General features: G+C 41.8%; 1 pseudogene; it reads left to right on the top strand.

The window, feature by feature from the left end:
* The first annotated feature begins 6,298 nt into the window (after positions 1–6,298).
* LOC103709169 (allene oxide synthase 1, chloroplastic-like) lies at positions 6,299–8,192 on the top strand (annotated as a pseudogene).
* Positions 8,193–12,451: the final 4,259 nt, after the last annotated feature.

Raw genomic sequence — 12,451 nt, 5'->3', positions numbered from 1 at the left:
ACCTCGAGATGGTCTAAACCGGATCCAAGAGCAAGTGGAAGCCAATGTGCATGCCTAACTTCGACAAACTATAGTTTCCATGTGCTCTTTATGAAAAAAAGGAGGGTAACTTTTGGGAAAGAATAATGCTACATGCATCTCCAGGGTTCGACGCACGTAGGGATTGAGAACATATGATTATATTTGGTCTCAAAACGAGCAAGTTGAGATAAATTTTTTTTTTCACATAAGACCATGACTATAACTCACAACATGCGAAGAATTAAATAAAGTAAATTTAGGTAAAATTGATGTAGAATTCAAAATCTAGCTTTAAAAGAATTTTAGTTTTTTATATTATTATTTTCACTAGTCAAAGTTATTTTAGAAAAATATAACCCCTTCCAACTAGAAGAGCAATTCCATCCGAATTTTATAAGGATGGGGCTCATTGGTATAAATAGGATAATCATAATCAATTTTATCATGAGGTTAAAAAAAGAAAATGCAATATAAAATCATAGTTTTGCTGTTGCTGCTATATTTTGAGATATCCAAATTGAGTAGGTTGAAGATTTTTTCTTCTTCTTTTAAATCATATCACCACGAAGCATCAAAAGCCAAGCAATTAGGGAAGGAGAGACTTATCCTTGTATGTGCTCTGAGTCATGCACAACTGAGTCAAGAATGTCTGAAGATAATGAGTCGAGCTAAATAAAGTTGTTAAGAATGATCAAGAAAACGAATCAAAAATGAGTCAACATAATAATTGAAAACAAATTAAGGGGACAAAAATTCAAGAAAACCCCCTCTCAAGTATGAGTGCATCAATGTAACAACCAGTCGGATACCATGCTTTGTTGCTACCATATTTCAAAAACTTAAATTATTAGAGAGTGGTTCAACAATATGTATCAGGACATAAGAATCAATGCAAGGTTTTAGGGTTCTAAAATAAGGTAAAAAAAAAAATTTTATAACGTTGAGTCTATGCTGACGTGGTTTCTCAGCTATGCATGACATACCCATGCCATGGGTGCTGAGCGCAGAACCACAAGCAATTACGTGCATGAATAAGTCATTGTGCATGGAAAAACCGCACTGCCTGGAACGAGCTCGTCTTCACATCATATGCGAATGAAACATGTTGGATTTGAAGCTAAATATAAACCTTAAGTTTGAAATTATTTCAGACTAGAACTTATTATTTCCGGAGTGTTGGGCACATGCAATTGGCCTGTGATTTTAAAAGTTCAATAAAGCTGTACTTTGAATTGTTTCTTGGCCATCCGAAAGTTGTTGTCCAGAGTCAAGAGTGTTCTAGTAACAAATTTTCAAGATTTCATGCAGGACTTTGTGATTCTGAGTGGCATCAAAGCTCCAAAGCTAGCAAGAAAGTTGCTCCTTTATTTGCTTGAATCATATGTATTGGGCTAAGGTGAAGATATTGAGAAAATAAAAAACTTTGCCTGCAGCTTGATCATGAGGTTAACAGATGACATTTCTTTAGATGGATGTACAAGGCTACTGTCACGGGGCTGAAGAAAACTTTTTGTCACTAAGTCCAAGCAAGATGGCTTGATTCTCTGATAGCTGGAGGTGAGTAGTACACCATATGTTATTCTATAACAACATTTGAGAACACTAAGAAATAAAGGTGATTACGATCACTAACAAGTAATGCTATGGGCCTCTTGGTATGTGCATTCAATAATTCTCTCCTCATGCGGCAAGAAGCGATTGGTGCAACTCATGAATAGGATTTGTTGCTAAACACAAGGATTGGTTGGTTATAAAACTGCAAAGTTAGTAATTAATAGGCTCGAAGAAATCAAGAAGATTTCTTTGAGTAATTGTTGAAATAAAGATGAAGGCACTGGTTCCTAGATGCTGCCCTCCTTAGCTGGGTTTAGTTAATGATAATAGTTTAGTTTACAGAATGGTGAATCTAATAAGAGGTAGCTAATATAGATAAATGATAATAGAAAATGAGAGTGAATCATGTGGGGGAGTATATGTCAACCGATGATGGAAGATAATAAGTTTCATTAGTTTTTATTTGGATTCACGTGTGATAATGGATATGGTCAAAATGAGGGAGAATTCTAATTATATAGTAGACTTAACTAGTAGCCCTATTATATATATTTTAGGGTTAATTATGCTTTTGGTCCTCCAAATTTAGGTCGGTTTTGTAATAAATTCTTAAACTTTAAAAAGCTCAAATTTGGTTCTCATTATTTCACAATTGTTTCAATGTTGTTATTCCGCCCAATTTCGGCTACTCTCTTACCGAAAATCCCTACTTGTATTAATCGGTGATTACGTGGCTGAGTATATAGCAAAAACCGCTCTAGATAGGTGATTACATAATTGATTGGTGATGACATAGTATATAAGTGATAACATGCAATATAGTAGATGACATGGCATATGTTAGATCTCTTGATTTCAAGTATGATTTAATGTATAGCCTTTTCGCCAATTCTAGCCATAATTTTTAACACTGGAAATGCATGGAAACCTTTGATTATGATCCATATGCCCCCTTCCTCCTCCTTTTTGGCCTCTTTTCTATCTTTGGTGCTCAGCCTCGTCCTCCTCCTCCATCCTCGAAATGACCAAACCCTCTCCTTCTCCTCTGCCTCAGCGACCACTAAGCCCCCCACCCTTGTGACGACCCAGCCCTCCTGCTGCTCCACCCCGACCTCCTCCGCTAGGTCCTCGCCCTACTTCCATCGTCGAGCCCATCGCTCGAGCTTGTCGTAGCCTCCTGCCACTAAAGCCTACAATCGCGTGGCCTTTCTCCTCCTTCTCCTCTCTATTATTACAATTTAATGTTCTTTTCCTTGTCGACGGGACAAGAGATAGAGAGAGTGAGGAGGGGGAGGAGGAAAGCAGTGTGATTGCAGGCTCGAGTGGGAGGAGGTGACAGCAAGCTCAAGCAGTAGGCTCGATAATGGAGAAAATGCAAGGATTGACGGTGGAGGTCGGGGTAGAGCAGGCGTAGCACCATGGCGAAGGCGGGGGGCTCAATTATTGCTGAGGGCAGAGGAGGTAGAGCTTTATGGTGATATTAAAGTAGTTGTGAAATAATATGGACCAAATTTAAGCTTTTTGAAGTTTAGAGACTTATGAAAAAACCAATCTAAACTTGGAAGATCATAAGTATAATTAACCAGATATTTTATTGATACAACAATGCTCATAAATTTAAGGGCAAATGAGCTGTCTCCTCTCTTTAATTGAAGATGCAAAAGAAAGCTTGCAAGAGGCTCGTCACCACCAAACTAAAATCAGCATCTGGGTGAAAATTCACAAAATTAATACTCTTCATGCATAAAACCAAAAAAATAAGGTTATTAATAAACAAGGCATTCTAAAACATTTTTTTGATTGCTCCATGACAGGTGGATGCCAAAAAGATGTAAAGAAAAATCAAGATATTTACCTAAAAATCATCATTTATATGGATACATATTAAAAACATAAATATTATTTTATTTGAACTAGAATAGATGAAAGATTAACCAAAAATCAGAATATTAGGAAGATATGCTTAGCATTGAAATCAATGATGTTATATCTGTTGGGGCCAAAATAGAAATATTGCAGAATAAACTAAGTCAAAACCTAACTAGAAACAATATTCACATAGACAATATATCAAACACTTAAAGAGCAGAAATAAAACACACCAAATTTATGTGGAAAAACCCTCCAGTGTTGGAAAAAAAAAATCACGGGGAAAATTCAATCAATCTACTATAATAAATATAGAGTTTACAATAGTCAAGTTTATGCCTAAAACTTGAGTTCTCAATAAATTGAGAAAACTCCAATATCACCTCCTTGAGAGTAGCACTGTTCTCACCCAAACCACTACAATGTGATGAACCCAAGAATGTAATGAGATGCCTAATAATGAATACTACAATTTTCTATAGCATCCAACACAACTTTTAGATAGAAATTCAATTTGTTAAATCTTCATGTGAAAAACCATACCCAATAATAATAAAAAAAAGACAGAGAAAGAATCTGTTTCTTCTTTCGTACGGTGTGCAAAACTGATTCATGGTTGCACGTGCTCTCCTCGCTATTCCGCCGCTCTCCTTTCTTTCTTTTTTGTTTTCTTCCTTTTTTTTTTATTTTTTTTTATTGCGCCGCAGCCTTCTCCCTGTTTTTTTTTCTTTTAATTTCATCATCCGGAAGCCCTTTTTTTTTTCTCTTCACGCGTATTCTTTTCCTTCACGCGCACTCCCATGCAATTCTGCCAAAACAAGCAAAGATAAAACCCTAATGGCCTTTTTGGGCCTTCCAAAGTGGGCTGGACCCACTTACAATATCAACTAACAGATCAGCATCATGCTAATAAGGATATGATGACAAAATGGGGGCTCATATGCCACCTTTGGCTGATGTACAAATTGGTTACTTCCTCAATACAAACTAGCTTTTCTTTATTATTTTTTTTTGTGCTAAACAGAAGTATCATACATAATGTGTACGGATACAGCCAAAAAAATCAAAAAATAGTACATCATGGAGAGCACTAGGCAACTCCGCTTCTTGCATCTATAGGTGATCACCTGAATGTTTGGCGACAAAGGAAGCCATCCAATCAGCAGTCTCATTTGCTTCCCTAAATACACGCCTTAATTTTTGATTATGCGCTTGTTTCATTGTCAAAGTTGTTGCTGTTTTGTCACACTCTAGCTCAACATTCCTTCATTTTTTTTCATGCGCATTGCATATCTTCATTCTTCATATCTCCACTTCAATTGCATATCCTTAAGATCAGATCACTAGTCACTTATGGAGCCCACATCGACTGAATGCATGAGCTCAATGTGTTCAGCTGCTCATTCACCTTGTGCTGAAATCTCATCAACAAATAAAATATGTTTAACTGCTCCTACCATGCCACACATATTTACAAGAAGATAAATGATATCACTAACTGAGTTATCTTTTATGCTGTTTATCACTTTGTAGGATTTATTTGAATAAACCATGTGTCCGCGTCGGAGCTCCTGTATAACTTTATGTTACTGATTTTGTAGACCACGTTCACAATCTTGAGGTATAAGTCGTCGGTGTACCAAAAAGAAAAAATTAAAATCGCACTCCCACGCGATGCTTGAAATCCTGCATTTTCAACGTCATAGTTCCCACGGTTGACATATTCTTATCAACAAAAGGTCTTGGTCCAAAGGTTCCTCCAGCTCATATACTTTTCCGGCACGGACTTTGACGAGTTGAACCCATCATTCCTCCACGCCATACAACCCACCACAAGTCAAGCGTTTACCATTCCCGAACGAGACCACCACCCTCACACATTTGGATTTTTCCCAGATCGGTCCACTCACGTCCAAAAAATAAAAATTTAAGGTTTATCCGGTGCTACCTGCCAAGGCCAGCTTCGGTCCACGACATCCCGTATGCCGAAACACATTCAGACACGTGTCGCGCGTTTACCCACACGCTGCCGTATTCCGTGATCGCACCGTCTCGCTTCGGGTTCAAAGAATATCTCCAAAATAATGAATAGCAAAAAAGATGGTCCAATCAGCAACCCTATTTACTTTTCGAAACACATGCATAATTTGAAAGACGTCACACTTTCTCAGTATCCGCCAAATGTTCTTTAAAAATAAATGGTCGAATACTCTTTGTCTCCTTATGTAGAATCCGCTCAATCACCTCCGCTGAATCTTCCTCTAGAATGATGCTCTACACCTTCAGAATTTATCTCGCACAGGAGACTTTCTTCTAGGCTATCCTGAGTTTCGCCTCCAAAACTGCTGTCTCAAAAGTGCGGTAACACCGTACAATAAAAAAAAATACTTTAAGATCTGTACGGACTACAATTCCATGGTTTGTATCGGGGGAAAAAAAAAAAAAAAGCCAATCATTGTCTTGTGCGAAAAATACAGCCCGAACCTTACATGACTCAGCCGCGAATTCGGGTATATGGGTAAAAAAGAATTTTGCTCTATGCAGCGGATCGGTCCCCTCCACCAAGCCGGCTGAAACTCTAGCGCCACTTCAGATCTCCTGCTCCTCCACGTGAAGCTTCAAAATTCGTGCTACTCCGCTGTATACCTGGTCACTCCACGCAAAGCATCAAAATGCGCGCAGATGTACCGCTAGAAGAACGGATTTTAGGGCGGCCGGGGTGTGTACTAGTAAAACCTTTTTTTTTCGAGCCCATTAAAAGCACGTTTCCCATTTGGCGACCTTGGTCGTTGCACGGCTTTTGGAGCCCACGGGCCCACCGTCTTTTCCCCTGGTTAAATACTAGTCCACCTCACTAACCACCCAACGAAACGAGTACCCAGAGAAGGAGAGCACAGAAGATAAAGAAGATACTAGAATGGCTTCCGCCTCCCTTACCTTCTCCTCTCCCACCATCCCTTGCCGTTCTCACCCTCTTATCGCTACCACCCTCCGCCACCCGATCCCCGCCCGTATCGCCGCCTCCATATCGGAAAATCCCGTTACAGCAAAACCCTCCTCCACCTCCTCCTCGTCGAAACTCCCGATACGAAAAATCCCCGGCGACTACGGGCTCCCCTTCTTCGGCCCGATCTGCGACCGGCTCAACTACTTCTATTTCGAGGGGCCCGACGAGTTCTTCAAGTCCCGGATCCGGCGGCACCGGTCAACGGTGTTCCGGGTCAACATGCCTCCCGGCCCTTTCCTTGCCCCCGACCCCAGCGTCGTCGCCCTTCTCGACGCCGCCAGCTTCCCCGTCCTCTTCGACACCTCCCTCGTCGAGAAGCGCGACCTCTTCACCGGCACCTTCATGCCCTCCACCGACTTCACCGGCGGCTTCCGCATCCTTTCCTACCTCGATCCCTCCGAGCCCAACCACGCCCCCCTCAAAAAGCTACTCTTTTTCCTCCTCTCCTCCCGCCGCCACTCCATCATCCCCGAGTTCCGCCGCACCTTCGGCTCCCTCTTCGATACCCTCGAAACGGAGCTCGCCGAGAAGGGGAAGGCTGACTTTAACGAAGCCAACGACCGCGCCGCTTTCGATTTCCTCGCAAGATCGCTCCTTGGCAAGGATCCCGTCGAGACCAAGCTCGGCCTCGACGGCCCCAAATTGATCACCAAATGGCTCGTCTTCCAGCTCGGTCCCCTGTTGACTTTAGGCCTCCCCAACTACTTAGAGGACTTCCTACTCCACTCCTTCCGCCTCCCGCCGGCGCTGGTCCGCGACGACTACAACCGGCTCGCCGATTTCTTCCGAGAATCCGCCGGCCCGGCGCTGGACGAGGCGGAGCGGCTGGGGATCTCGAGAGAAGAGGCGGTCCACAACATCCTGTTCGCCACATGCTTCAACGCCTTCGGCGGGATGAGATTTCTGTTCCCGAGCTTCATCAAGTGGGTGGGGCGCGCTGGAGCGCGGCTCCACGGCCGGCTCGCGCAGGAGATCCGGTCGGCGGTGAGGGCCAACGGCGGCGAGGTGAGCATGCGAGCCATGGAGGCGATGCCGCTGATGAAGTCGGTGGTGTACGAGACGCTCCGGATCGAGCCCCCCGTGCCGTTCCAGTACGGGCGGGCGAAGCGGGACATGGTGTTGGAGACCCACGACGCCCGGTTCGAGGTGCGGGCCGGGGAGATGCTCTTCGGGTACCAGCCCTTCGCGACCAAGGACCCGAGGGTGTTCGACCGTGCGGAGGAGTTCGTGGCGGAGCGCTTCGTCGGGGAGGCTGGGGAGGCCATGCTCCGCCACGTGCTATGGTCGAACGGGCCGGAGACGGCGGTGCCGACGACGGAGAACAAGCAGTGCGCCGGCAAGGACTTCGTGGTGCTGGTGGCGCGGATGCTGATGGTGGAGCTCTTCCTCCGCTACGACTCCTTCGAGATCGAGGTTGGGCTCGTCGGTGAAGTTGACGTCGTTGAAAAGAGCCACCTTTTGAGTGGGCGGCGCGAGTTGCTGGTCCATTTGATGTGGCTACGGGGTGTTTCTGGGAAAATAGAGTGGACGGGGTAAAATTAAAATATTGGCGTGTCCCGCCGCGCGAGAAGGACATGGAAGAAGGCACTGCGATGCCGCATGGTTTCCAAAATGGATCATGGCGTTGTTTAGGAAAGTTGTTAGTAGTAAAATTGTTAGAAGTAGAGTTATTAGAAGTAGAGCTGTTTGAAGCAAAGGATTTATAAAAAGTTGTTTGCTGTTTGATAACTATATTTCTAAAGTGTTGTGGTACTTTAATATGCATTGGGTAAACAAATTGAGAAATTACTTTTATATGACAAAATGACCATAAAAGATATTACCAGTATTATATAACGGAGCATAATAAAATATAATATATATTAATACATAAATATATGATATAGTATAATATTAATGTAATATAATATAATATTATTAAAATATAGTACTATAACATTATGTATTATAGAATAATAATTTAATATAATATTAAATTATTTAACATAACATATCAATGTATTATGATATAATACAATATAATATTATATTTATAATATAATAAATAATAAATATATAAAATATTATAATTATTAGTGTAAATTAATTTTTCATCCTTCTAATGACCATTTATCTCTCTAACAAATTTTCTAGCTAGATGGTAAAATTGGTTAAATAATTACTAATATTTTATTTATTTATTTATTTATTTAGGTTAGATTATTTGCCACCCCTCTATATTTTTCTTTTTATTTATTTTATTTATTTATTTATTTATTATTTTATTTCATTGAAATATAGGGGGGTCGCCGGTCATGGGTGGTGATCGGCATGGTGGCTGCCACCGTGGGCAGCCACGAGCTTCCAAAGCAAAAAAAAAAAGAAAAAAAAGAAGAGGAAGAAGGAACAGAGGCGGCAGCGTTGAGAGGAAGAAGAAGATAGAGAGGGAGAGGATGGGTGAGAGAGGAAGAGGCGGGATGAGGGTTCTGGGAAAAAAAGTGTGATTTAAATGGGGGTATTTTGGTCCAAAAAATAGCTTCCTAACAAAGCTGAAAACAGCGTTTTCGAAAAACTCCAAATTGGAGCTTCTCCCCAAAAGTTGTTTTCAGCTTTCCGCAAAAGCTGAAACAGCTTTCCGAAAATGTTACCACACACCATTTTTTATCTAAAAGTACTTTTGGAGGGCCAGAAAGTGCTTTTTGGCCCTCCAAAAGCTCTCCCAAACAGCGCCTCCATTTCTATGGAAAGTCTATCGTTGGCATGCATGTGTGACCGTAGAGGCAGATGCATTTTTGTTGATTTTTTAAATTAAATTTGTGAAGTAATTTAGTTACTTTTCAATGCGATTTCTATAATTAAACTTGCAATGATATTAGATAGACCCTTTGCAAGCTCTGCAAATGCTTATATGTGTTGGGAAAATGGTTAAATATGTGAATAGTGCCCTTTTGTAATATGGTTCAATGATACCTTGGCAAGCCATGCGCTACAAAGTATTTAATAAGATTTTTTGGCATGAAACTAGGGATAATGCATGTGTTTGTGGTAATGGTCATGGGTAATACGAATATAAATATATGCCACGCACTATATTGTTTTTATTCAGCACTTGACATGTGTGTTTTCATGTGGTCCGCGCGGTTCTGCAACGCTGCTTTCTTCCGTATAAATCGTCTACAACACAAGTAATTTGTTCATTATTTTTTTAAAAAAAATATTTTATTTTATATCTGTTGTCGCTAAAAATCGGCCTGAGTAAGATGTCAAGTTAGCTGGGTTGCTAGAGAATTGGCTAGTAGAAGTCGACCAAAGATTGTGATGTACCTTTGAGATGGTGAGATGGTGGTCGCTTGTTTGGATAGCAATGGCTCCAATGTTAGTTGCTCTCGAGATGGTGCGGGAAAGAGAAGACCGTGCTCGGACCTTCGTTCCGACGCCCAGTCCAATCTAAAACAGCAAAAATGAAAAAGTTTTCTTGCTGGAGAGTGACTAAAAAATTCTTTGATACCTAAGGTGGATTTTCAATGAACAACAAAGGTGTTGTGAGAGTAGCAAAGCAACAGCATAAGGACATAAAAGGGCTTAAGATCACTTTACCTGCAGGGTTCTTCATGAACAGTTTATCTAGGTGAGGGTTGACGCCCATCGTCGAGAAATTCAAGCATGCAGATTGACTGTTTTTTTGTAGTGCATCACACATATAGAAGGTCACGCATGGGCGTTTCGTCTATGCATCATGTTCCGCACATCTCACCCATGCGGTTATGGAAACCGCTCGCTATCGTGGCCGAGATATCACCGGTTGGGAAGAGAACTTGAAATTCTAAGACTCCCCACGTGTCTCTAGATAGGTCATTTGGCAGACTTTGATTGATTGATCGAAAGTTTCATAGCGAGCTCTGATGGGTCCGTCAACCATGTCAGTGTGATTGATTTCGAAACGTATCAATAACAATTTTTTTTAATTTTTATTTTAAAAATATAGGATTTTTAAAATAAGATTTATGACATGATTTAGTAGATTGCCAGCAGCCCGAAATGCCAACTAACTGAATGAAGTCTTGCCAGCATTTTAAATATAGTATTTTTTTTTATGTATGTATGTATGTATGTATGTATGTTTTTCTACACCTCGTCACCTATCCAATTTTGAAGTATTTATGTTTAAATACTACAAAGTACTGTCAAGATCTAAACATAGAGCCTCTGCCTGCTACGCAAGTATGGCCGCTAGAGATTGGCAAGTTAAATTAGAGGAACTTTCTAATATATATGCCGAATTCTCGAGGCACGAACACGTTGAGCCTGACGTTTGATAAACCGGACCTAAAAGGGAACGGCATATCATGTATGAGAATTTATGTGATTACATATCCTATAGCCAACAATCCTGTTAACTTTCCTCACGTAGACAATTTAGATGTCATATTTCAGTCCGTCCTATCTGCAGGGCCTGCCCAAAGAAGGCTAACCACAGGAAAGACCTCAAAGACAAAATAGAAAGAAAAAAAGTTCTCCTTAGTGAGTTCGCCTTAGGCCGGCCCACTGCAGAGAAGGCTTCGAAAATAAAATGGAAAGAAAAAAAAGGCTCCTTCTAGTGAGTTCACCTTAGGCCCCTAAATGTATTGAGCCACTCTTGCCCATCTGTCAGTTTTTTTTTGTTAAAGAGGAAGGTAACGAATGGCATCAAATACAATGTCGCTATATAGAGACAAGTGTGCCCAGTTCTAGCTTTGTTTAGATGCACACTATGTGAAGCCAGCAAATTTGTCTAGGTATTGAGGAATAGTCTCATCATGCAAGCCCCCTCCATGATAACTTACTATCACCTTCTATCAAAAGATGAATTATTTAGACCTAGCTAGTAGGCAAAAATCATCAGTAATTGTACTTCTCCAATGCATGTACTTGATTGCAAAAGCAGTTTCAAACAAATTACAAATTAATTACAAGGCTGTCCAGGCTTCTTGATTATTGTGCTAGCAAGAGCTAAATGACATGACCTATTACTAGTTCTGATAAAACTAATCTTGCACTAGATACTGCTTCCATGTTTTTTGTTAACTTCATTATCTCATATTGCTTTCTTTTTAAAGGGGAAACTTTCATCAAAGAAGATTTTGCACCGGCATGAATAGAAAAACCAAAGGAAAGCTCATCACAAGTAGTTAATGGCAGGAGAGGGTTGGGCTGGCCTAGCATTGCCAGGGACTATGGAATTTTTGGTCCAATTAATACTAATACTGTTGCGGGGACGGCATTCTGCCGGAGCCTCACACAACAACCTAGCCCACATTAAGCTAGCAGAGAAAGAGGACCGCGTTCCTTCCGAGGTATTGCACGCTTTGAGGGTCGAGCGTACCCGGAGCCCTCCTCACGGTTTTGTCCCACAAAAGGGCCCTCGAGAGGAAAGGATTTCCACCCCCCATTTAAGGCACAGAATCTTTCCGCTACTAACCGATGTGGGACTAAATTCAAGGCCCCCTCCCCCCTCCACAACATAACCCCCCAGCGGGAAGGTCCTGTGTCGGATTTTACCCGCGACAGCCCCCCAGGCAACCTGAGGGGTAGTCAATGGAGAGAAGAGGCGCCCCTACCTGACGCGCCATCTGTTGCGGGGACGGCATTCTGCCGGAGCGTACCCGGAGCCCTCCTCACGGTTTTGTCTCACAAAAAGGCCCTCGAGAGGAAAGGATTTCCACCCCCCATTTAAAGCACAGAATCTTTCCGCTACTAGCCGATGTGGGACTAAATTCAAGGCCCCCTCCCTCCTCCACAACAAATACGTACATGGATCCCCCTCAAGCCAAGTTCTTTGCTCCTGCAAATTGTCATAACTTAATATATAGCCTTCCCATGCTACTCGTAGTTGAGCAATAGAAATAGAGGTAGTGTGAGAGGATAGTTTCCGCAACGGAATCTGGCCTTGAGGAGAGTCTTGGATGCCAGATCTAGACCTATGTATTATCCCTGATAGAACTGTGGAAACTGGTTTTTTTCAATGCCATATGGGAGCGGGCT

This window comes from Phoenix dactylifera, chromosome 1 (genome assembly GCF_051530095.1).
Source record: "Phoenix dactylifera cultivar Ajwa chromosome 1, Ajwa_hap1_PhDact_Kaust_v1.1, whole genome shotgun sequence".
Taxonomy (NCBI): domain Eukaryota; kingdom Viridiplantae; phylum Streptophyta; class Magnoliopsida; order Arecales; family Arecaceae; genus Phoenix; species Phoenix dactylifera.
The sequence above is the reverse complement of the archived record's forward strand: the minus strand, read 5'-3'. Positions and strand labels throughout refer to the sequence as shown.